Source organism: Lucilia cuprina, chromosome 3 (assembly GCF_022045245.1).
Source record: "Lucilia cuprina isolate Lc7/37 chromosome 3, ASM2204524v1, whole genome shotgun sequence".
In the NCBI taxonomy this organism is placed as follows: Eukaryota; Metazoa; Arthropoda; class Insecta; order Diptera; family Calliphoridae; genus Lucilia; species Lucilia cuprina.
In genome coordinates this window covers 21,206,712-21,230,577 of record NC_060951.1, presented here as the reverse complement: position 1 = coordinate 21,230,577, position 23,866 = coordinate 21,206,712, and the positions used below count along the sequence as shown (strand labels likewise).

At 27.3% G+C, this 23,866-nt stretch overlaps 1 protein-coding gene across 3 annotated transcripts in view; it reads right to left on the bottom strand.

Annotated features, from left to right (window-relative positions):
- Positions 1 to 23,866, bottom strand: part of LOC111674981 — a 175,540-nt gene that overhangs the window by 66,272 nt on the left and 85,402 nt on the right. For all 3 annotated transcript variants that reach the window (XM_046945589.1, XM_046945590.1, XM_046945591.1), the window contains one exon: positions 3,891 to 4,073. The gene's annotated coding sequence lies outside the window, so the exon portion shown is untranslated. The remainder of the gene's footprint in view (positions 1 to 3,890; positions 4,074 to 23,866) is intronic.

The following is a 23,866-nucleotide window of genomic DNA, read 5'->3' as shown; positions in this document are numbered from 1 at the left end:
AAAACTTTTTTTTTCAATTAAGATTTGAGTATTGAAATATAAAAAGTATTTGCGCCATTTTCAGATAAGTTAGGGTAACTTTTATTTTTTCATCAAACACAACAGAAGAACAAACATATTATGTCGCCCCAATTGTTTCAGTGAAATTAAGTGAATAAAAAACATGAAAATGGGAGCAAATGGAAACAATTTGTTAGATGAAGTGCTAAACAAATCGGGTTTTTAATAATAATAAATTGTTTTGATGGTAAGTGACAAAGAAATTTCAAATTATATTAAATATTTAATTTAAAAATAACTAAGTAAAAAAGTATTTAGGGCACGGAGATCTCTCCGTGACTACAATAGAAAATAACACTAGTTTACAAAGATTTTGCTCACGACCTTTATTTAGATCGAAAAAAGAGGAGGTATGAAGCGTGAGGAATCCGCTGAGGAAAATAACTAGGCATAATTATCATAGAGTTAAGGGCGTGTCTGTAAATATTACGTCCGTAGTTCACATTCATTCTGACAAATTAATTAACTCCATTAAATGTTCCGAATGAATATCCGACATTTTGTTCTCAGTTTTAATCAAAACTTTCTAGTTTTTTATAAGGGAAACACTATTTACAGGCGGTACCACTTACCGGCAGACACATACATATAAAAGTAAGAACTATTTATTTAATATTTAAAGGAGTTTGTTTCATTTTTGTTATTTTTATGGTTTCTAACAAAACAACAGCAACAATTTAACTTTAACAAAGTTTTTTTTTGCTAAAGTAGTAAAGAACTAACATATTTTTATTGTATATAGTCTTTTAAACAAATAAGGTTACTTGAAAACATTGTAGTTGTTGCAGTCTTCATATTTGCCATATATTAAACAACTTGTGAATAGTAAATTAAAAGCAATTAAAAAGATATGATTTTTTTGTGTAACAAAAAGTTTGTGCCATTTCAAACGAGTAGCACATAGTAAAACTACCACACCATATGAAGATTTATTAGAAATGAATTAAACATATTTTGACCATTTTTTTGGCATTTTGAACAATTAAGGAGTATGAAAAATAAATTAGCGAATGTTGTAAAAATTTTAATTTGGTTTTATAAAACCTAATTATAAGCAAAATTAATTAGCCTTAAAAATACAAGTGAAATTTCACTTCAACTTGCTTTAAGAAATTGCTCTTTTGTAAGTATTTAAATTTTTCGAAATATTTAATACTTTTACTTATAAGTCTGAGCCTACTTTATCTCCAAAAAATATTTGCTTGACTGTGTTCATTTCTTGCCAAATCAATCAATTTCAAAATCAATTTTTCACAATAGAAATCATCTTAAAAAAGTAAAAAGCTTTATTATTTGATTAAAGATAAATTTCCAAAAAAAACACAATCGGCTTAAATTTTTCTCTATATAAATAGAAAAAAAGATATATGAGTTGTGGAAATGTTGTAGTTAAGACTTTTTACGAGACAATTTTTTTTCCAGAGAATGATACTGGTGTATGAAAATACCTTTAAAAACTAAAGCAATTTTGTTTATTTTTAAATGTCTTTTGTCTGATGTAATGGAAACAAAACGAGAAAGAAAATTGAAAATTTAACATTACACCTTGTTTACCTTTAACAGAAAACTAAAGTAAGAAGTGAAAAAAATGAATGACAGGTAAGCATGTGTAGTCGAAAGTATAGAACGATACATCGCAGCATTTTTTTAGTTTATTGTATCCTTTTTAGGCAACATTATTAAAGATTTTTCGGTTATTTTAGACTAGGGGATCTTTAAAACTTTTCTAAAATGCTTCCTTGATTTTACTTTCACACCAAAATTTATATATTGCAATAACAATTTTCCCAATAAAATCTGCATAACCAATGTCATTCCTAAATGGTAAGGATTTTGTTATTTGCCCAGCACTGTTGGGTTTATACATACAAGTGGTATGTTTGTATAACAACCTAAAGATCAACAACTAAATAATGAAAAAAGTACAATTTCTTTCACTTGTTGCCTTTAGAAAATAAAAAAGTTCAGTATATTAAATGTGAATGAAAGAAGTTTTCAATACAGCCAACGCACATGTGGGTCAAAAAAAAAAAAAAATACTCGGCTCTACCAAATTATTAACAAAAGAATTAAATCCTACAGATTCAATATAATAAGAAAACTTTAAAAGTATCATATTAGTAGTAGCGATCTGCTCATCCGGTGATCTAAAATCTATGCAGGACTTGTTAAATTTTAATAAAAAAAATCTTCATAACTTAATGAATACATTCTTTTACAGCATTATGTGTGTAAGAGTTTTTAGTGTGGAGGAACATAAACTTAATAAATTTCTATACAAACTGTTTGTTTCTCTTGCATCTTCTCTTCAACGTTTTTTCACTACTTCGTTCTTCTCAGATTTTTTTTTTTCATACATGTCAGATGAGTTGTTTGTAAAAATTGTATATTTATGTGAACTTTCAATTTCAAAAGCACACAGCATAAACATTTCCACCAGTTTTAATTTATCCAGCAGACAAATTGCAAGGGGAATCGAAATGAAGTTTTTAAAGTTAAGAAAAATATTATATTGTACTGTAAATATTTAAATACTTGAAATATTTTAATAATGTGGCTTTTTGAAGTACATACTCAATCTAGTGCTGCACTTATATGTACATAAATTAGCCCGACTCACAAAAAATAGTGCTCTTCTCAAAATATGTTTGGTAAAAGAAATCGGTTTTCATGAAATATTCATTTCATATGTTAAATTAAACATTTGTATTTTGTTTTTAGTTTGATTACATTTTTAATTAATTCTATTAATGTTTTTATTGACTAAACAAGTTTTTCCAGCCTTTTTAATATTGGTTCATGATATTCTATTATCCTAGGGTCGAAGCCTATTAAAAATGGTTAACATTGGTCCATTTTTTCACATAGCCCCCATACAACTGGACACGCCAAATATGGCTTTTAAGTTCATAATTATGTTTTTTATACTCGTATGTCTACAAAAATCTGCAAAACAAAGTTTCATACTAGCCTTGATACGACCTCATTTGACCCTAGTATTTGTACTAGGGCCCCTTTTTTCTGTGCATACAAAGTGAGTGGGTCTAATCTACGTTTTGATGAAGTTCTCAGTTTAAATATTTTAATAATACCTACTTACTTTTGTGGGTAAATTAAAGTTTTACAAAATTTTACATATTAAGGTGAAAATAATCATTATTAAAATTAATACAAGGCTAACACAGGCTTCATTAAAATAAAAAAGGAACAAAATAAGTAGTTTAAACAATTTATATAAATGAGAAGTATTTAAAAGTTTCAGTTAGTAGTTTCATTAGTCACATTTTAATTAAGATTTAAAGAGAAAATAAACAACAAAATGTAACGGAAACTTACTAAATAGTTACACTAAAATTGTAATAAAACTTAAATGATATTTATGTTTTTTTTTCTTTCATATAAGTTACAAGTTTGTTTGTGGGTCTGACAGTCAGCATAGAAAAACAAAACTTTTTTTTACTTTCAGTAAACTTTGGGTTAAACTTATGTTAAGTCTATTTGTATACAAACAAACGTCAAATCACAGAAAACTTTTGCATAAGATGAATAAAAACAAATTCATTTGATTGAATTCCTTTGCAGGCACATGTCAAAAACATTTCGTTTCTACATACAAAAATTAGTTAAAAAAGCCAAACATTTGAATGATTGATGGCAATTAATTAAATTTAATTAATCTTTTATACAAAATTAAACATACACATGCATTCGCACATACACGTTTCCTTATTCTAAACTGACTAGTCCAATAATCCTGAATGAATATCTTCAAAAATTAGAAACAATAAAATTTCGACATAAAAAAGTGTAATAAAAAACTTTTTACTTACATTCAATTAAACACATTATTTGATGTTTTTGTTGTTGTTGTTGTTTCTATTTGTGTTTTTGTTCCTTTTTACGTTTTTTTATGGGTTTTCGGTGAATGTGGAGGAAGACCTAAATGTGGCAAGTTGTAAATGAAAATTTTATCCTGAACGAAATTGAAAACTTTGTGGGAAATTTTCTATAATCTGCAAAAAGATAAGAGAATAAACAAACGAGAAAAAATACAATTAGTAAAAAAGAATTAAGTGTTTTTTGCTTAAATGGGTGTGAAATTCATTAAAAAAGAAAATCAAATAAAATATTAAATTGTGTGAAAATTTCAATGACCATTTAATGAAAATAATTGCTTTTATTTTAAAGATTTATGTAAAACCATTTAAATTGAACACTATTTGTAAATTGTTTGTTATGATTAATTGTTGTTAAATTTATGCATTAAATTTTTAACAAACGATTTCATACTTAATGTAATGTTAAACAAATGTTTGTCCACAATATTTTTCTCAAGTCGAGACAATGTTCAGGTCCGTATGTTTAATATATTGTGTTTCTTTGTTCAAATATAGTTGTTGTAATAGTTCGACTGTTTGTCCACAATATTTTTCTCAAGTCGAGACAATGTTCAGGTCCGTATGTTTAATATATTGTGTTTCTTTGTTCAAATATAGTTGTTGTAATAGTTCGACTGTGGCCGATAGTTCTTTCCTGTGGAAAAATCTTTCGGTCGACACAACAATATTGGTAGTTTATTTTTTTTTAACATTGCGAGATTTCAAATTTTGCAATCGATCAATAATTGATTTTTAATAAAATGCTTAATTAAGTGATTAATAAATTAATTTAAATTGATTAATACATTTAATTTTATATATTTCAGTTTTCAGTCATAATTATTTATAATGTAAAAATTGGATGAAAACTATACAGAACATTTTCATAAAATAACTTCAATCAACGATATCATTTTAAATAAATCAATATTGTTTTCTATAAGGATCCAATGTTGTAAGTTTTGTAGCACTTTAGTGTTTTTCTTTTTTTTTTTTTTTGCTAATAATACACATATTTATAGTGTTGTAATTATAATTATTTTGTTAATATATTTAGCATATTGTTGTGCCAAACCTGCATAGAATTTTTAATTAGCATACACACTTCAAAGCATAAATGTTCTTTATCCCATTCTCGCTTACACTTAATGATTTTGAACAACAAGTACATTACAGCAATAAAAATAATACAAAATTAAAACTAAATGGATAAATTTAATCCTCATATGAATCTAAGAAGAGTCGAGTATAAAACACCATAAAGGGACAGAGTGTTAAACACATACCTTTAGGAATATATGTGCACAATAACAATAAGATGGTCAGTACATATGTACGTATGTATGTAGGTATATATGAAGATATGAATACTAAACGAAAATTTCAGTGAAAATAAGCAGACAATTAGGCAAATACGTATAAACTCTTGCAACATTACAGATGTTTTGTAAACAGATAAAATACTATCCATACAATATTAACACTCGTATGTTTATGGACGATTCAGAGTACATATTTGACAACTGTTTAGCTCTCAGCTTATCGTATTCATTGGGTGTGCTGTTTGCTCCTTTGTGACTGACTGTGGCTCCATTTGAAATTTCAAAACAATGACAAGTGTACAAATGATGCATTTGAATTTAAGGGTGTGTGAACCTTTGAGTGTATAAATGTGTTTGTCTGACATCTGACGTATTCACTGATCTTGTTTAGGTTTTAAATGAATTTATTATACAAACAACAACAACAACAATGCAACATTCCCCATTACTTTTGTTTATTTATGTTTGTACTTATATTTTTTATACAAAAATAAAAAGTTGATATGAAGTAGTACGTGTACTAATGTATATTATCCCTCTTTTTTATATTTAATGGTTTTTGTTGCTGTCGTTATTATTTGTAGGTAAAAATAATACTAATAAAAAGCACAAATAGTGCAACTGGATGTATGTAAATAAAGTGTATACATACATAAATTATATGACTAACAAGAGATATACGATATTTACATGCAACCGACTGCACATAACATATTTTATTTACTTTTAAGAGAATCTGCTCTATTCGGGAAATGTCTTTTTATCGCTCATTTCTTAAAACAGAATGATGTCAATAACGACTGCCAATGAAATTAAAGATCTTGTAAAATTGTTTTGGTTTAATGTGGTAAATATTAAGTGCCCTCTCCCATAATGCACAATTTTTTTTTTCAAATTCAAAAGGTGTTTCATGATTTATGAAACGTTGCAAACTTGCTTAAATGAGAAAATTAATCGCTCAACTGATAACCCAAAATGCCGTTAAAAAGTATCTTGAACAGTGTTAAAAGTTAGTTTACAAACTAAAGTTGAAATTAAAATAAATACCAATTTCACAGAATAGCTCATTATTTGTCGACTTATTTATGTAAATAATTATTTTTTCATTCAACTAATTTTTCATTTCCCATGTGCAAATAACGTGTATTTAGTTGCTTCGTATAGATTACAAACAGGATTGCATACAATATTGGTGTGGCAAGTATGCGAGTGCTGCAACTGTAACACGAATGCCTTTGACTAAATGGTCCTTTTATATTTGTTCAGTGTAATTTCTGTTTGCCAATTCATTTGTATGAGGTTTGTGTTGATGTGTTAGCTCATATGCATACATGTATTTTGTATATTCAGGTCTATAACGACCTGCCTGCCTTTCATGTCAAGTTAAACATTTTAGACACATTTTTCAATGGCAGACATAGAATATATTCATGTTTGTTTTTGTTATTTGTTAATTTTTCCCCATTTTTTGCCATTTTGTTTCTAGACTGATTTTTAAGTTCACAAAATTTTTAACATTTACATGTCGGTTTACAAAACTTACATCTACATTTATCCAGAAATGTTAAAATTGTTTATTTATATTTTTCGCCGTTTGTTTGGAGTTTTTATTTTTCCTGGCGTTTGTTGTAAATGAAACTGAATTGAACTGAACTGATATTTAACGAAGTGTTAAATTTATGCATAAAAAATTTATAAACTTTTAGTCGATTTTAATTTCGTTTATTAAATTCTATAAAAAGTTTTATGCGCCACACAATGGCATATTACTTAAGAGTGACAAATTTATTAATTTGTTACATTTTGCTAAAATAAATATTTTCGTTCATAAATATTACAATGTGTTGGTGTAGTTGTTTGTGTTTGACTTGTCTGCCATTTTATGCATATTGTTTAGCGTTATTTTATGTCTAGTATTCACATATTTTTTTTAAATAATAGTATGTACCCTACATCACTGTAAGTGAAAATTCTATTCTGATTGTTAAGTTGAATTTATTTAATTTGTAGTGTGTTATTCGATCACTTTTTCGTCAATTTTGTACACTGAAAAATCCCTGTTTTACTTACGAAAATTCGTAATAATACGAAATATTATTATTTTATAACTTTTAATTTTACGAAGGTATAAAAAATCTTTTGTAATATAATTTCGTGCATATTATGAAACAATTTCATGTACAACATTTTTGGTACATATTAAGCATGCATTATTTTCAATGTAGGGTATGTAGAGGTTGGAAACGACCAAGTGTTTTTCTTTTAATGGAATTAATGGTGGAAATGATTGTTTGCATAAATGATAGTCTATTTTCCTGGAACTTAATAAGTTTCATTATTATTTCCTTTTTAATATTTTAATTTGAAATTTATGAAAACCTCTTAACAAGCTCATGTTTTATTTATGAATTATACGTGTTGTTTCATTTATTGGAGACAAAGTCAAGGACACACAATTTAAAAAAAATCATAGGTTTGTAAACAGTCTTTGTGGCTAGTATCTATTTTTAAAGGTCAATAAAACGAGAATTAATTAAATATGATTTTGTCATCGTTTACATTATTTATGTAGGGAACATGACAGCATCTGTAATATTTGTGACATAATGGATAACAAAAAATATATTAATAGCTTAATCTTAAAAAAGATTCTAGATGATAACTTTCATAAATTAACAATACATGACACTTCCCGCTTACAACCCGCTGATTTTGAAACTGCGAAGACATTTTTTGTTGCTGGTTGCTAGGTAAGAGTTCAATGAAATTGTTAAAATTTAAAAATATTATTATGAACAAAAAGCATTATTTGTCTTTGTCGTTACTTTGTATATCATGTTGATATTTAAATTAATTTCATTTTTATTATTTTCTAACAAATTGTACATTTTTGCAAATGACCTTCGTGTAATTTATTTATGATTAAACAATTTTACAAAGCATTACATAATATTAGTTGGTTATTTAGTCGGTTATTTTTTTGCTCCATTTAACAATTATTTTTTTTTTTGTAATTTAATTCAAAAGTAAAACTGACATTCAGTTGCTAATAACATGACATATTTTGCGTGAAACATGCAAATGTTTTGGTGTTGTTTTCTTATAAACAGAAAAACAAAATTAACTAAATTGAAAACAAATTTACACTCACTCATTCAAACAAAACAAAAAATAAATAAAAATACAAACATTTAGGTTTTTTTTTAAACAACTCACGATAATAATAAAGTTAGTTAATTAATTATCACACACATATGTATGTACATTGTAAATAATCCGTAAGTACTTTTTTAGTAATATTTGCGAAAATTTTGTGTATAATACACAATATTAGTTAATCATACGCTTTTCTAATTTTATGAAAGTACAAAAACATTTTTCGTAAATTTAATAGAAATAAAACATAATAATAGGATAATACATTATGGTTAAATAAAACTACAACACTTTTTCATAAAATTTAAGAAGCAATTTTATGGTGCGAATTTCCTACAATGTACGAAATTTCTTGTATATATTAGGCATGGTTTATTTTCAGTGTAGTAATTATATACATAAAATCGTTATGTGGTAAAGAATGTCCCTGCAATTCGGACAGTATATTCGGAACTAAATACTATTATTTAGTATTATCTTACTTTCTCGGAACTAGTTAGTGTTTTAACATCTGTCTTTGGAGAATGTTTACAATGCAATGTAATCTTATCTCTAATGGGTTAAATAACAATAGCGTATCACAGAGAAAATTTTAACTTAAATTATCTCAAGTCTTCTTCTCTCTGTATTACATTAACGATCAAAAAGAATTAATTCCAGTGAATCTTAAAACAACTACAGTTTGCAATGACTTCCTTTAGAACTGCAGGGTCATGCAGTTGTTGAATATTCATATACATTGATTTATTGCTAAAACTAAAATTTAATTTATTTTCTTTTTTAATTTTTAATCGAATTTTGCAAGGAAAATAATTCATTTATTTGTTTATTCTATCGTTAATATCAACAGCATGGTGAAAATATTTTATTATATCTTTAAAAAGTGTTGATAAAAAAATAATAAACAAAAATCCATTAAATATTCCAAAATCATTCAATTGTAAGAAAGATGATCTTAAAATTTTTTTATGCACCATAAAAATATCGTCATGACAACATAAATCTCGTAAATTTTTGTATTTTTCTCATAAGTGTGAGCATATATTTTTAAAAGATGAAAAATACCACAATATTATTTTTATATATATTTTTTATAAATACACTCACTCAAACCCATGTAAAAAATGTTTGTATGAATTTCTGTGTATGGATAAAACAAAATTTAAAACACTATGTATAGCGTTGAACTTTGGCAGACGATGTCCAACCTTAGGTTCATGAAAATTCATTCTTAAAATAATAATAATAAAATGTTCCAAAAGATTCCTGTATAAGGAGTATCTTATTGTCGCTTATTATGTCCTATCACCCCTCAAAAATATATTTGGAAAGCTTAAAAAAGCTGATCTTTTTATAATGTACTAAACTATTTAAACTTTTTCCTAAGATTGTACATCATTGCGAAAAGAAACGGAATTTATGTTCTTGAAAATATTTTTTTCTTATCTCAACTCTACATAGAAGTTTCTTTGCTGGTTGGAACGTACTTCTCTTGTATATTTTATATTTGTGTTTCACAATTGCAATTTCTATTAAATATTTTGGTTGAATGGAAGCAGCAGCAGCTTTTCATAAATGCATACATATTGTTATGTTATATTGCAACTTTTTTTGTTGTTTCTTGTATGCTGCAACCAGGAAATACAGTTTTAAGAAATAAAAATATACCAACAAATTTTAAATCATTTTGCAGTAAAAATTCTTTTATAGAAGAGCTAAAAATACTTTAGCGTGGCTTCAAAGAATTTTATTTTGAAACGTTTTTAACGTTAAAAAAAATATAATTAAATTTTCATTACAATGTGAAATTGATGTACAAAACAATATAAAATTATAATAGATTTTTTCACTTTTAACATAAATATTACTAATAACAAAATTATTTATCAAATTACTATGTATAAAAATGAAAAATAAACTTAAAATATTTAGGTTAAATATTTGCAACAAATTTAAAATAAAAATACTTAAAATGTTTTGAAATAAACGTACTGAATGTAAGTACAATGACTGTAAACCAGCATGAAATGTATTTTGGGATTGTAGTACTTACTGTCTACAACATTTTGCGCAATTTTTGAAGTCAAAATACTGTAAAAGTTAAGAAATTTAATGCAACATAATTAACCAAAAAAACACATCCGAATGCTGCAAAATTAGCTGGCTAATGGTAGTATTTCAACTCCATTTCTAAATGTGTACAAAATACTAAAACGGTTGTCTGACAAATATAAGAAATAAAGTAACAGCGATATATATGATCGGTCTAACTACAATCAAGATTTTAATAGATTTATCAGAAATGAATACTATACTGAAAAAAGCATACATGTTGCCATGTATACCACTTCAACCATGATATTTCAACCATTGAAACATATTTAATATATGAGACGGCGCTTGCAGCCGAACGGCTTTTTACTTTCGGCGAACTGTCAAAAATATATGTCAAAAAAAATATACTGTCAAAAATAATTTAATAAAAATAAGACGTGCTAATTAGGGCGAATGTAGAGCATGTGAAGATGGCAATCGATGAAATTAGATCCAAGTGTCTTGAAAGTGATGTTTTTCCGGAAAACAAACCTCACTAACACTGATTAGAAAATTCTTAGGAATTACATCTAGAAAACAGTTTCCAAACATTGAAATATAATAATTCAGTGAATAGACCGCATGAAAAAGAGTGCACAACAGACCCGATTCTTCGGATTTTATGTAATATACATCCTTCTTTCAACTTAACACACGAAATATTTATTTATGCAGTTTCATTCTTTTAAAGAAAAATTTTAGTTAACAAATCTATTTCCACGCTCAATTACAAATCATTACTTATATTTCTGATTATAAGTAAGTCATTATAAGAATAACTTTAAATAGTGCAGATGCAAGTAATTACTACGTAGTAAGTACAAGCCATTACCGAGTTTTTGCTGGACATAGGTAGCTATCGAATCTTCCAACAACTTCCCACACAACCTACGCGTACATTTTTGCTTATTTTGGTAAAATTATATTTATTTGAAGAGCAAGACTCTTCTTCATTTCCTCCGAAAACAGAAAATACACAAAAATAAATTTCAACTGAAGTATGCCGTTTGTGTCTTTGTATTTTTGCCACAAAGGTCATTAACTTGACTTTGAGCCCACAATGGCTTTTACTTTAAACCATTCGCGTACATACATTTGTATATGTAGAAGTAAGTGCATTTTGTACAGTAAATGCAGTGCGTGGCATTCAAGAGCTCACTCACCAAGTCAGTAGAATTATGTTTAGTGTAGTAGGTACACTAACACACAAATATATTCGTACACATAAAATAAAAAAGTCAAATAAATATAAAAGAATAAATTTGTGCAAAAAAAAAAACAAAAATAAACATTTTTGAAAAAAATCTTTTAATGTTTGTTGTCGGCTGCAACAAAAACAGACTAAATGCATGAGTAAAAGTCGACATTGTAAAAAAATGGGAAAAATTAAAATAAATAAAAATATTTTATTTCATTTTTTAAAATACATATGTATTTATGCCCGTTTGTATTAAAGTGTGTCTGAGTAAATGTTTATTTATGCGGCAAAACATTGGTTTAATGCATATATGCAGCTAACACATAAATAAACATACATATGTATATATACATTATATTTATATAAAAACCATATAATCTTAAAAATATATATACAAACATGCAACATACATGTATTAAACATTAAGCAAAAACATTTCCATGGACAAAAAGATACAACTATACCAAACAAGAATGCTTGGCCTAAATGGTAAATGAATTTTTGTCGTTTTTCTTTTATTTTTTTTTTTTGGTTTAGGTTTTTGAAAACTTAAACCACATAAAAAAATATTAAATTATTTGTATACACATGTGTTGAGATTCTTTCTAACCATGTTTGGTTCTTTTACTTTTATACGGATTCTATTGCTGTGTTGCTACAAGTACCCATGTTGCATGTACAAATGTCGGCTTTCTGTTGGTTGTGGTTGTAATTTTGTAGCTCCTATTTTGGAATTTATTTAGATACAAACAAGATTTTCCATATGCAGACTTAAGTTGTTGCTTTTGTTTTCATGTCGCTATTTTATGTATCTCTCGTTATCGTAAAATTGGCATCAGAATAAACTTTGAAGGCAACAAAAAGCACTACTTAGAAGGATTTTTCTTCATTTTATACAAAAATGGCCATCAAACAAAACAAAAGGTATGTCCAAGTACATATGTACATATATATTGTATATTATACAGGGGATCTTTGCATACATACATGTAGATATAAGTATGTATATTTATAAAAAGGTTTTTTAAATTTGAGTCACATCTCTGAATATTTGCTATTTAAACGTAATTTTTTCTAACGTTTCAACATTATCTCGTTAGTAAAAAGCTTTGTTTTTATACAAAAATGGTCTCAAAGTTGTTATTAACTAAGAGCAGTATCCATTAACCAACTAACATAAGGTCACATACATGCTGCATCAAACTATCAATCTATATATATTACAGTCCTTTTTCTATTCTATTTAGGAATCGTGTGAATGGATCTTCTTAGGGCCTAAGAATACAAATAATTTAATATTTTTGGCTATTTTTAGACCACAACTGTATTTTTTAAGAAATCGTTATAGTTGCCATACTTTTAAGATAATTATGTTTTAGTTTTTGTTGCTCAGCATTGAATTTTATTTGTCGTGACAGTTTTTTGTGTTTAATCCTTATTAGTAGATACAATAAGTCTACCACAACAGTAGCACCAACATCATCATCATCATTATCTTTAAAGATTTCGGTTTTTATAATTCTAAAAAATTAAAAATAAAAACCGTCCTGGAAAACTTTGGTTTTTCAGACTTTTAAACATGTATGTATGTTTTCCAACATGTTCTTGATTGTATGTTTTTTTTTTTTTTTTTATATCGTTCTTCCAACCATGCTGGAGCAGTAATGTTTGTTGAGATTTCCATAAAAATCTTATGACTCTATTGAAGTTTTCTATAGTTTCTTCTAATATAAGTTTTAGTTTTTTAATTTTTTTGCTTGTTTGTTGATGCCATTTTTTGTCATTTTAATCTTTGTCGTCGTTTCTATTTTCATTTAACAGAATTGCAAACATAAATCTTTATTTTGTGCTCTTTTTGTGTGTAGAATTGATTGTAAGCGTTTGTGTTATTTTTACTTTTTTCATTTTGTACAGATTTTTTTGCTTTGCCCTCCCCATCTTAAGAGTTGAAATAATAAATGTTTTTGTTTGTTTGTTTCCTTATTTCTGCTAGAAGTATTTCTTGTTGTTAGTTGGCTTGTTAACTTATTTATCTTCCTATAAGGCTGGCAAAATCGTAATAGCAATATTTAGCCATACATAAAAATAGATACAGATACATGACATGTTCTACGTACGTGAACGTACGATTTTTATATTTATGGTTTTTCTAACTGCATCTATCTAAGTATGTACATGCATATAGAGATACATACGTATTAGTAATTACATACATATACATATGTATTTGTGATTGGGATAATGCATCCAAGTATTTTATATAATTCCATGTATTTGTCTCCTCTCTCATATTGTTTATCTATTCATAAATTTTAATTGGCTTTTTAAAACACTTTTTAATAAAAGAGTAAAAAAACAACATGTTGCAAGTACTAGGACTGCTCCTAAAAGTGATTTGTGTTAAAGGAGTTCGATTTGTTATATTCTTACAATTAACTCCGAATAATATTTTAATTGTATCGCCGGGTTATAGTTAACAAATTTTACTGCTTATGTGTAATTATTTATTTAGGCCTAATTAATCTAGAAATCATATGACAAAAGAATAATTCAAAGATATACATTTTATGTTACAATTTTAATATTAAAAATATTGTTTAAATATAAACAATTAAAAAGTTGAAGGAACATTCAAAAGAAATTTGTTTTTCGAAGGACTAGCCTTATACATATACAACCATTTGAATGAACGTATGAGTATTATATAAATTGTTATTGGATTTATATTTTCTAGCAAATAATAAGAGATTTTTATCTAAGTTTCAGTTTTTAATAAAAAAATAAAACTATATTGTCAAATATTTAATCCAATAATATGTGTTTTTGCAGTAAGTTAACTACAAATACATTTTTTACAATATAGGGCCCTAGTATACTATTTTTTGATGCAAATAAATTTTATGGTAAAATGTGAAATTTAAACTAAACTATCATTTACCTAAAAAAAGTATAAAACTTATTTTACAATTATGATACATAACAAATATTTATGGCTAAATATAAGATGTGTGCAAGTACGTATTATGAGTATAATTTACAATTTTAGAAAAAAGATTTATAAGTTCCTAAAAAATAAATTTTTAATTTTTGCAAATTTACCAATAACAGATGGTGTTAAGTAATTGGTAAGAAAAAGAGACTTATAAATCAATTTAGTACTTTAAATAAAAAGTAAATTCAGCAAACGATAAAATAAATACATTTAAATTAAATAAAAGAAATTTAAATACAAAATTTCTATTTAAAACTTGTTAAACAAGTAAGTGTTCCATATTCGATTTATATACTCTTCACTATAGTGTGTTTGAAAAATGTTAATATCAAAAACAATCAATGTTTTTATTTTTTCCATCCCTGCACAGTATCCATCCTAGAATTGTGAAATAACAAAACAACATAAACAGGCATGGGGGTAATGATTACACAAAGTAATTCATTACATGGTCAATTACGATTACTTGTAATGTGTAATTGAGCAATAACCAATTACAATTACTTACTGTAATGGAATTTTTTCCAATTGAAATTACTTGTTATGTGTAATTGAGCAATAACCAATTACAATTACTTGTAATTGTAATTGAAGTTTTGCCAGTTACAGTTACTTGTAATTGTATTTGAAATTTTCCTATTAAAATTACTTGTAATTGTAATTAAGGTATTACTAATTACAAATTACATGTAATTATAAGGAACAAGATTCACAATTACAAGGAAATTCTTTAATTACAATTACAAGTAATTGTAATTGGAAAAACTTCAGTTAGCATTACAAGTATTGTAATTGTAATTTTCAAAACTTTAATTACATTTACAAATAATTGTAATTGGCAAAACTTCAATTACAATTAAAAGTAATTGTAATTAGTAAAGCTTCAATTACAATTACTTTATATGTAATTATAATTGAAAATGTATTCATTACCCCCAAACCTGAACATAAATATGGTTGTATCCATCACACACATGAATCAGGAGCCCACTTTACAAGATAATTGGATGGCACATACTCTTATTTTGACTCAAGGACAAAGCCTACTAAAAATAGTTAAAAACGATCCATTATTTTGTATAGCCCCATACACGTACGGTGTTGTGCCTTTGAGCTCGTAAATATGTATGTTTGTTCTTGTATCACTTAAAAAATCGGTAAAATTTAGTTTTATATAAGCCTTAAAGACATGTTGAATGAATCATAAAAGGCCTCTTGGAATAATAAAACGGTGGGTAGAACCAGAAAGATCATATGAGGTAACCCTGATGACTGCAAGACGAGAAATCTCCTCAAAATTAGCAAGATTGAGGATAGTATGATGGTACGTATTATAAGTGGCCATGCAGGATTACAAGCACAGCTTTTCTATATCTGACGTGCGAAGTTACAACCAAGAATCTTGGGTGTGATTTCGGAAACTAACACTGATTGGAATTACTATTTTTTCTTCCTTCTTAATATTTGATGTAGTATACATCCTTCTATAAACCAAACCTATCATTATTTAGGTCAATTTTTTATTAAATTATTACCGTCCAAATATATCAATTTGAAGTAGGTATAACATAATCATTAGAAAGGGATCAAATATACATAAATTTAAAATTACACATTAAAATAAAGAGTAAACGTCTTTAATGAACCCTTGTTATTTTTGAAGTTTGTTCACATCTTAGTATTTACATTAGGGTAGCCAGTAGTGTTCTAATAAGGAAAATCTTTTTCTAGGATTATTTTATTGCAAATATGTACTTTAGGGGGAAAATCGATTTTCTGAAACCATTTACCAACAAATTTTCATGACTTTGGGTAGATACTAAATTTAGAAGATGGGTGAACCCCAATTCATATTATTGCTTTTTTCCTCTGTTTAAATGTTTTTTTTCTATGATCTTTGTATAATGGATAGGACCATTTTGAAATTTCGAAACATTTTATAAATGTTATTCCCCTAATGTTTATATTCATCTATACATATTTACGCCATTAAGGAATACCAACCTTTCTAACGGAAACCAAAAATCTTATTAATCTTTAATAAAAATGTTCCTTCAGCCTTAAATTATTTCAGCAGGAAAAAACATGTTGTGAGAAAAATGTAAGTAGTACATGCCACAAAATGCCAACAGGAATTGGATTTCAATGCTTTGACTTCTTTATCAAGACACTATCAATAATCAAAGAGTAAAATAATCATATTGTCGCATAAATCCTTTAATTAATTAAAGGAAACTTTATATTACAGATTTAATATAAATTGTAATAGTAGTTGTGTACATATTTATAGTACTGAAAATACATACATATGTACATTCTTTAATTCATACAATCCAGCCAACAATAATTTAATCTTCATTTGTATTTGGCCACAATTTATTTAATTTTGCAAAAAAATAAATAAATGGCGCCTTTTTTGCACACATTATTAAACAATATTTAAATGTCGTCTGTGCACTTGTGTGTAATTAGGTGTATGTTAGGCGGCATTGGACGATACTGGCCATATGGCGTTTGAATTCATTTTATGTGTGCGTTTTTAAAGTAAATTATAAATTCTTAATACGATTGTTAGTGGCAGTTATTAGTGGATATTAAAAATACACTAGCACACTTACACACATTTACTTGTTTTATTTTGTATTTGTTTTTTTTTTTTATTTATGTTAGTTGACATACATACGTATACTACTAACATTTTTAGCGAACTTATTAGGCCTGATCTTAAAAAAAGTCTCTCTTTGGAATATACGATTTTATATTAGATTTTTAAACAATTTTCGCCAAGAGATAAGAGATTGGACTAAACTTTTTTAAAAGAATTGTTTAAGTTAAATAAGCAAAAAGCTTTAATATAAGTATTTTTTTCTTCTTCATATATTTTATAAAATTTTTAAGGTCCAGTCTAATATGTACATACTTTCTAAATATTTATAATGTAAGTGGGAGTGAGTGCTTGACCATGTTTGCATAGAAAATTGTTGGAAAAATTTAAATGCTTATCTAACTTTAAATGCACAATAAAAGAAACATATGCAAATAATGCATGACAATTATAGCAGGTATAATGTCTAGAACTCCACTACAGGCGGTATTGTTGGTTTAGGAGAGTATTTAATTATTATGTTTAAGTACAAAAATTATTTATCTGAGTATTAAAGCTAAAATCTTACAAATTTGCATAAAAGGTCCATGTGAACATTTGGGGAGAAAATTGGCGGGCTTTCACTTGAACATTTGGGTAATAAATTGACTAGCAATGGGGGCATGGCACCTGTCATATGAATTAAATATAAAAATTCGTTTATCTGGAAAACTATTAGAGTTAGAAATGAGCAATTTATAAATACAAAAACTCGTACATTTGAGAAACTATTAGAAATTAATTATTCTTATTTTGCTGGAATAACTCGGACATTCATGTTAACATTTGGGTAATAGTAGGGGACGTGGTACCTCCCATATGAATAAAATATAGAAATTCTGGGAAACCATCACAGCTAAGCTCTACAAAAATTGTAAAGTGGTTCATATTTATAGCTAGTGGATCATATTAGGTAGTAGAGCATAAATATTGAAAATTTAGACAAGTTAATGAACTGTGCAACTAAAACGAAATTGAACACCAAATTAAGAATTTTTTACTTTACATTCAAATAGAAACCAGCGAAATTATAAATTCAACAATTATGTTCAAATTTTTCTTTTTATTATTGTTCTCTTTCTCTTAATGACATTTAAAAAGTTCTTGCCCAATTATTGTAAGGAAACATGCCACAAAATCTATTGGGATTTCAGTGTCGCTACGGAATGATGTTAACGAGTATTAAAATTAAGCCACGCACAATTTTTTTTAATTAGAAAAAAGAGGACACAGAAAATGATCGAGTTGAACTGAATTCTTTACTAATACACATACATTCTTATGTATGTAGCTTAACCTAATGTCCAACTATAAATGGTTTTACTGTAGTTTGTATCCTAGAATTAAACGTACCGCATAGTAATGGCAAATATTAGTTTTTTTCTGTAAGGTATAGACTTGGAGTTAAATAAATCACACGCAACACGAATATAAAAATTCAAAATACGTTTTAATGTCAAAAAACGAGCAGAACGACAAGGCGGTTTGTTGGGTCTTTATGATTCATTAAAATGAAACTATTTTATGAATAAAATAAGTAACCAATAAAACGAACATTGTGCGTTATTAAAGGTTTCATATACATGTGTATAGTGCGTTTAATAAGTGACAGACTTTAGAGGTCGGCAAACAGAGAAAATTTTTATATAATAATTTGTTTGGGTATTAGCTTCTTTACTTGTTGGTTATATTCTCTTTGTGGTGATCATTGTATTTTATAATTTTTTCTTATTTCAGAGTTAGTATGTTTATCTAGGGTTATAATTGTAGCTTTGGTAAGTAATACACAATATTGTGTTAAATTTTATGATTTATTATTTATGAACCATATTTTATAATAAATTTATTTTTTATATATCTGTATGTATGTATGCATTGTAATATATTGGTTATGTGTGCTAGTGTGAGTAGTGTAGCACGTGCATTTTCGTGTTTGTATTAATTAAGTGGCATTTTTAGAAACATGCCCGATCGTAAATTGTTAATAAAGCTACGGCCTAAAACAAAACCACATGAAATAAACTATCTATAGAAATGAAATGGCAATAACTACTACAACAACTGATAATAAAGACAGTTATTTGCAACACATGTTTAATGCTGATTTTTTTGTTGCTTATGCTCTGTCCACAAGTCTCCTTAATCGAAATTTATTGTCATTTCCTTAAAACCATAACGAATTTCAATGAAATTAAATGGGTGGAAATAGTCAACATAAATAATTTTATTGTTGGTCATTGGTTACATAGAAAAGTATTTTTATCACCGAGTAGTTAAGGCGCCAGTTCTTTATATGTCCGGTTTAAGATTATTAAACCATTTTATTGCAACTTTAACGCCTTAACATAGGCAATAGATAATTAGCATTCATTAAACATAACACAACTGCAACTTAAAAGAGAAATTAAGACGACGATTAGCAATATGTTTATACCCTTCACCTTCGTGAGAAGGGTATATATAAGTTTGTCATTCCGTTTGTAATTTCTATAATATAATTTTCCGACCCTATGAAGTATATATATTCTGGATCCTTATAGGTAGCGGAGATGATTAAGCCATGTCCGTCTGTCTGTCCGTCTGTCTGTCTGTCTGTATGTTTGTTGAAATCAGTTTTTAGAAGACCCCAGATATCTGCGAGATCCGAATCTTCCATAATTCTATCAGACATACGACCGGCAAGAACGCTATATAAAATCAGCAAAATCGGTCCATAAATAACGGAGATATGAGCAAAAAACCGAGACAACCTCTGAAAATTTCATATAAAATTTAGATTTTTTATTCATGCTCAGACAGAAACTGCAAAAAACAAAAACAAAATACATAACAATACGGTAAATATTGTTATTGTAATTTGTTTATAAAAGCAAAGCAGAGCAAGAGCAGCAGAGCAAGAGTAGCAGAGCGAGAGCAGCACTAATGTTTTGTTATTGGCTAGAAATATGAAATTAAGTATGTAGAGCCTGGATTAAGTGAGAACCTATAAAAGGGGACTTTCTGGTACTTTTTCGTTCTTCAAAAGGTATTTTTTTGAAATTTCTATAATATTGAACCTAGAAACATAAAATTAAGTATGCATGGCCCGGATTAAGTGAGACCCAAACAAGGGGAGTTTTTGGTACTTTTTCGTTTTTCAAAAGGTACTTTTTGCAATTTCTACAATATTGAACCTAGAAACATGTAATTAAGTATGTATGGCCCGGATTAAGTGAGGACCCATAAAAGGGGACTTTTTCGTTGTTCAAAAGGTACTTTTTGCAATTTCTACAATATTGAACCTAGAAACATGTAATTAAGTATGTATGGCTCGGATTAAGTGAGGACCCATAAAAGGGGACTTTTTGGTACTTTTTCGTTCTTCAAAAGGTACTTTTTGCAATTTCTACAATATTGAACCTAGAAACATGTAATTAAGTATGTATGGCCCGGATTAAGTGAGGACCCATACAAGGGGGCTTTTTGGTACTTTTTCGTTTTTCAAAAGGTACTTTTTGCAATTTCTACGATATTAAACCTAGAAACATGTAATTATGTATGTATGGCCCGGATTAAGTAAGGACCCATAAAAGGGGACTTATTGGTACTTTTTCGTTTTTCAAAAGGTAGAACTCTTACTTGTTTTTTTTAATAACTGACTTTTTTGTCAAGCAGGCATCGGCTAAGAGCGTCTTATGTGCTATCTGATTGATTTTGTTTATTTGAATATGTGTGTTAGATACGTACGTTTGTGTGAATGCAAGAAGGATCATATGGCAGCTCTTTGCCTATCTCTCTTTATCGAATTGACTTCCGCCTAAAAAAAATTGTAATAGGATATGATTGGGGAATATACAACTACAAGGAAACGTCTAATTTTGTCGAGTTCTGCTGGTTTCCATTACTTATTTATCATTTATTCACTACAATAACTAAATGATATATTTTAATTTTCTTTCAAAGGGCTTCAGAAATTTACTTATATCAAACATATATTTTTTCCTTTAATTTTAAATTTTTCTCTCTCTAAGCAAAAATTACCTTCATAAATATTAATTTTAATTAAATATTAACAATTATTTAAATATGAATGCATGACTACTTGTTCGCCAATAACCCTTAATGAATATTAAATGCCAAGCTGTCTATTTGCAAGTGCTTTTATACGTGTTAATTAATTAAGTACATTATTTTTTGCAAATATTGCAAAAAAAAAACAAACAACATTAAATGGTTTAATATTTTGTACATTTTTTTTGTTGTGCTTTCTAAAACTAATTAAATTTTTTTGCTATTTTAGCTGTTTTTAGGTTGCTCTATTTTTGGTTTTAGAGAATGAGAACAGTTGTTATGAATAAATATGAATATTTGAGTTTTATCTTTAAAAATCCCTGACAGTGTTGGACATAGTAGAAATGAAATAAGTAGACCCAAAATGCTTTGGGCCAATTAAAATTCCATAAATATTTTTTGGCCAACATTTTTGGTTCATTTAACACATAAACATGTTCTAAAACACACACTTACCTCTATATACATACAGATAGACCTATCTACAGAAACAATGTTAAAGAAAAGTATACAAATTAAAGCCAAAATACAAAAAAGGTGGAAGGAAAACACAAAAAAAAACATCAACCAAGATTACAAAGCAAATAAACGAAACAACTCAATATTGAACTCACTGCTTCGACAAACACTCAGTCGTTCTACAAAATGAGGCAAAAAGATACTGCAACGCAGATAAAATTATAACAACAGTTTATAACCACAAAAAAACATCTAAATACAAATACGAACTGAAATTTAAACTTAAACATGATTTTTTTGTTCGTTTTGGGTGTTCTACCAACAACTAAAAATACCAGAACCGGAGAACAACAATCAATAGAGAAGAAATTTATATCGAAAAAAGCAAACATTTTGTAGCGAAAAAAGAAACTGGCGCAAGGCCTCAATTGCTATTGGTGTATAGATATTAGGAGGGACCAATTAATTTGGGAAAAAGTTTTCTAAACATTACAATTTCAGCTAAAGTTCTTTAAATGATATTTTTGCTTGCGTCATAATAAGTTAAAAATAATTATTTGTAAAAGGGAGTAAAAAGGAAAATTAAAATATATTTTGTTTTAGCTTATAAAGTTTCCTTTCGAATGTCGCGATATACCAGGGGTAAACAATAGTTCTGTGTTTATGAAATAAATATTATTATAGGAAATCCGTTAATGACTTACAAATATTGTTATACATATGTAATAACTTACGTTTTACCCTTGACTTTTTGTTAAAATAATGACCTAGCATAGCATTACTTTGTTATGTAAATTTTTGCTGAGTAGTATGTTACGTTTGTTTGAATTATTAAAATTTATATAGTTCTAAAGTAACAATATTTGATTTGTACATTTGTAATAATTTTTATTTTCATAATACACATTTTTATTTAAACTAAATTTTCATTTTACTTTTTTGTCAACTTTTTATTTTTGTACAAATAGAGAGATAATATACAAATGTACATGACAGTTCCCTACGGCAGTGTTTCAAGGACAATCAGATTTTTGAACAAAATATTTAAAAGAGTGAACAAATTTAAATCATAAGTCAATTTGTCCTTCGATTTGCGGTATATAAGTAAATTGTTTATATACTTATTTGTCTAAAAAACAGTTGTTATACCGTACACACTAGCCAAGCTTTCTACGGAAATATGTTAAACGTTTCAAATATTGTACAAAATCATTGAACGTTTAAATATTGTACAAAATCATTGAACGTTTAAATATTGGGTTATTACTCGGTACTTGTAAATGTATCATTAATGATTTTGTGATCTACTTATGCTTAAGGTCGGATATGTCTCCGAAAATCTTCCCTGTTTTCTTTAATTCTTTTTTACAAGAAACCAATATCTTTCCACAGGCCAAAGTAGTGAACACTTTTTGTCAATGGTTCTATGTATTTAACTAGCTAAATCTTGAACTTTCTGAACTTTTTACAAGTTTATACCCAGAGCAGTAAGGCTATCTTCGTATCAACCTATCTTTCTAGCAGGCTATCTTTCCTACAACGGAAGTTGTAAATAGTCTCCCACAATATATGTTTCATTATTCATTGCACAGTAAATGTATCTTATATAAAATTTTGATTCTATATATTTACCGAGTTCATCTTGACCTTTATGAACTCTTTACTAGTTCAAACCCAGCGAGTTTGAACTCGAGTTCAAAATTATATGAACATTTTTAATTATTTCTTCACTTTTTTTTATCTCATAGTGTGAAGTAACAGATGAAAATCAATGATAACGAGATCGAATATATTATGATCTAATCTAAGATCTAATCTTAGTACAGTACTTATTAACAAATAAACAATGTAAATATTTTAGGATTTTGAGTAGTGTATTCAAAATTTCGAATCCCGGGCTTTGTAAAACTATAGTTCCAATTGGCATACTTAGTGTGAAATATTCAAGATTTTAAATAAAGACCGCCCGATTAACAATCTCTACAGTATTTACAAAAATAAACAAAAAACTAC